The sequence below is a fragment of the Myotis davidii genome, unplaced genomic scaffold, assembly GCF_000327345.1.
Source record: "Myotis davidii unplaced genomic scaffold, ASM32734v1 scaffold46, whole genome shotgun sequence".
Taxonomy (NCBI): domain Eukaryota; kingdom Metazoa; phylum Chordata; class Mammalia; order Chiroptera; family Vespertilionidae; genus Myotis; species Myotis davidii.
This window is the reverse complement of record NW_006383006.1, coordinates 204,737-208,975: the sequence shown is the minus strand read 5'-3', so window position 1 is coordinate 208,975 and position 4,239 is coordinate 204,737. Positions and strand designations below refer to the sequence as shown.

General features: G+C 33.5%; 1 long non-coding RNA gene across 4 annotated transcripts in view; it reads left to right on the top strand.

The window, feature by feature from the left end:
• Positions 1-4,239, top strand: part of LOC107181558 — a 64,107-nt gene that overhangs the window by 54,743 nt on the left and 5,125 nt on the right. The window lies entirely within an intron of this gene.

The following is a 4,239-nucleotide window of genomic DNA, read 5'->3' as shown; positions in this document are numbered from 1 at the left end:
AATTATATGAACAATCTGAAATCAATGACATCCTTCTGTAATTTGAGGATGAATGTGATGTGTACTGACCTCCTTTTCCTTTCTCAAATAGAATTACATATATGCAGAAGTCCAGATAACCCATGCATAACTGGACCTAAAAGAGACAAATGGGATGCTATAGATCATTAAGTAATCAAAGTTGAAATGATTGACCAGGGTCCAGAATAGTCTGTAAAACTGATTTTCAACCTTTTTCATCTAATGGCACACGTACACTAATTGCTAAAATTCCACGGCACACCAAAACATATAATTGTTGCCAGTCTGAACAAAAAAAAAAGTATAATTTTGATTCATTCACACCAGATGGCTACTGTTGTGTTGGCTGTATATATATATATATATTTGACAATCTAAGAGAAAAGAGTTCAGTACCCCTGACTAAATAGTCAGGTTATTACAAGTTTTTTTTTTAATTTAAATTCTTGCAGCACACCACTGTGCCTCTTGTGGCACACCACTTACAAATTATCCATCTATTGAAACACCCCTACCCCAATTCACCCTTTGATGGTGCAATAACAAAAACCCTCTGGATAAGTCACAGGCATCTCAGAGGGTGTCAGAGGACAATCTTCTTAGTTTCTTACTTCATGTTTTGCATTTATGCAATGTGTATGAAAAAGAGCAAATAAAGTCTTTAAACAATTATGGAAAAATTGGGGATGGTCTGAAATGTGAAGATTAACTCAATTATGAGGAAGTTATCATTCTGACAGAAACTTTGTACTCTTTGACCATCATCTCCCTATTTCTCCCTGCCTCTAGCCCAGCGGTTCTCAACCTGTGGGTCATGACCCCTTTGGGGGTCAAACGACTCTTTCACAGGGGTCACCTAAGACCATCGGAAAACAAACATTGAATATATAATTGCATACTGTTTTTGTGATTAATCACTATGCTTTAATTATGTTCAATTTTTAACAATGAAAATACATCCTGGATATCAGATATTTACATTATGATTCATAACAGTAGCACAATTACAATTATGAAGTAGCAACAAAAATAATTTTATGGTTGGGGGTCACCACAACATGAGGAACTGTATTAAAGGGTCGCAGCATTAGGAAGGTTGAGAACCATTGCTCTAGCCCCTGGCAAACACCGTTCTACTCTCTGCTTCTATGAGTTTCACTACTTTGGAGTCTAATAAAGAAAAATAAACTAACAAAGTGAAGACAGACATATGGACATAGAGAACAGTTAGACAGCTGTCAGAGAAGAGGGGGTTGGAGGCTTGTTGAGAAGGGTGAAGGGGTTAAGCAAAGAAAAAATAAAGACTCATAGACACAGACAACAATATGGTGATTGCTAGAGGGAAGGAGGTGTGGGTAGTAAAAGAGGATAAAGAGGGATAAATGGTAATGGAAGGAGATTGACCTGGAGGTGGTAAACATACAATACAATATAAAATGATGTCTTGTGGAACTGTATACCTGAAACCTGTGTAATTTTATTAACCAATGCCACCCAATACATTCAATTTTTAAAAGTTTCACTATTTTAAATTCCACATAGAAGTGAGATTTTGCAGTACTTGTCTTTCTGTGCTTGGTTTATTTCACTTAGCATAATGCCCTCCAGGTATATCTGTGTCATAATGGCAGAATTTTTTCCCTTTTGTATGGCTGAATAATACAGTTTTATACACACACACACACACACACACACACACATACACACCACTATTCTAAGTATATATACATTTTCTTTATTCCCTTGTCTGTTACTGGACCATTAATGGACCTTTAGGGTGTTTCCATATCTTGGCTATTATGAATAATGTTGCAATGCACGTGGAAGGTGAAGATATTTCTTTGAGATACTGATTTTGTTTCTTTTGAATATAATCCCACAAGTGAAATTATTGTATCATATGGTAGTTTTATTTTAATTTTGAGAAATTTCCATACCGTTTTCCATAGTGTTGGAACCAATGTGTATTCCTACCAACAGTGCGCAAAAATTCCGTTTTCTCCACATCCTTGTCAACACTGGTTATATTTTCTCTTCTTGATAATAGATATTCTGACAGATGTGAAGTGATATCTCATTGTTGAATTGATCTGCCCTTTCCTGATGATTGAGCACCCTTTCATGTACCTGATGGCCATTTGTATGTCTCCTTTGAAAAAAGTATCTGTTAACGCCCTTTGCCCATGTTTAAATTTTATTGTTATTATTATTTATTGAGGTGTATGCGTTCCGTATATATTTTGGACATTAACCCCTTATGGATATAAGGTTTGCAAATGTTTTCTAATTTCCATAGGTTGCCTTGTGACTTGGTTGAGTGTTTCCATGGCTGTGCATAGCTTTTTAGTTTGATGCAACCGTACTTGTCTACTTTTGCTTTTTTCCTTGTGCTTTTGATGTCATATTCAAAAGTCATTGCCAATACCAATATCAAGAAGCTTATTCCCTGTACTTTCTTTTATTGATTTTATGGTTGCTGCTCTTACACTTAAGTGTTTAAAATATTTTGGTTTAACTTTTGTATATGATATGAGGTAAGGATCCAATTTCATCTGGGTTTTTTTGTTGTTGGTTTTTTTGGGGTTTTTTTGCATATACATATCCAGCTTTCTTAACATCATTTACTGAAGTGAAACCCATTTTGTGTTCTTGGCATCCTTGTCCAAGATCAATTGATCTTAAATGAATGGGTTTATTTTTTTAAAAAGTTATTCAGAAACTCTTTAAAAATTACTATTAAGGTATTTGAAACTGGTGAACACAGTCAACAATTTCTGAAAGTATTTCAGGACTAATGCTGATAATTAAGGTTAAAAAACTACCATAGAATTATAACTAAACAAGGCCCATTAATTGTAGGCATGCCACACTTTAACTAAATTAATTTTCTAAAAAATATGCAGAACACTATTAAAATGTTTTATAAACTATCTTGGTTGGGTTTTGAAACCTGCAAAGCTTAAGTGCTGCTTTTGATGTGCTCTTTTGGAAGGCTCCTCATAATTTTTACACAGGTTCTAACCGATGGCAGAAACACTGAATACCTCAAAAGAGTTCCCTTGTTATGATATAGTCCTCCCCATTTTTAATTCCTGAAGGATTCATGTGTTTCATGTAGTCATTGGTACTTCTGTGTGCCAAAAATAACCCTACAGGTGACTAGAATTGAAAATATAAAGTTTGTTTTTACTTTGTGATTTTAACTATGTGCCTTTCAAATCAATATATTTAAATTTCTTTTTCCCCCTCAATTATCAATTATCAAGCATAATGTCAAGGTATATAAGAAAAACACTGAGGAATATTTTTCATACTTTATACTCCTCAGGTGATTTAAAAGAAATACATAATTCCTGAGTAAATCTTTTGAAAATTAACCAACTATATTTAATATATAAATTTAACAACCAAATTAAATCAATGAATCTGTACTGAGAGTATGTTATTTTCTCTGAAATTTTCTTTTAAAAATCACGTGTGTGCTCATTTGGGTAATTTGTATTTGCAGGAGCAGAAATCCTTTGCAGGAAAAGGTGACTCATATATTTAATGGCAGATCACCATACATTTATGAAAAATACCCAAGTTTTCCTGAGAAAAAAGACCATAGGAGTCCAATCTAAAATTTTAATTTTAGAGGAAAACTTTGAATGGAAATAATAACAGCTTTTATCTTAAGCAGTCTAATTGATGTGCTACTTTGAGTACCTGGGGATTCTTTAGAATTGTAATATTCTCATTCATTTACCCCTCTTAAGTTAAATTATTATTGAATGCCTACTGTGAACAAAATGCCATATATATGTGCATGTTTTATAACCCTTTGAGTAGCACAGCAGTAAGGTAGTAAATGTACTTGTTTTTAATATGGTATTCTATTTATTTTTCACCCTGAGAAACATGAAAAATATTTACCCTGCAGAGTATTATAAGTAAATACCTCCTTAATTTTAGAAGTCTACATTCAGGTAGACTGTGCCCAAAATAAAGAAAGGTATAGCTTCAATTCATTATACACTGTATAAAAATATGTATATGCATACCGTGATCGAGAGATGAGTGTTGGTGGGATGGTATTCAACACAGTTTCTTGTGTGTTTTAAATTGCAACATAAGGGAAATAAATATTGCACACAATTCTTTCAGGATAAAGACAAGGGGACTTGAATCCATAAAACAGCACTTTTCTTGAAGCTAAATTTAAAATACCTAAGATAG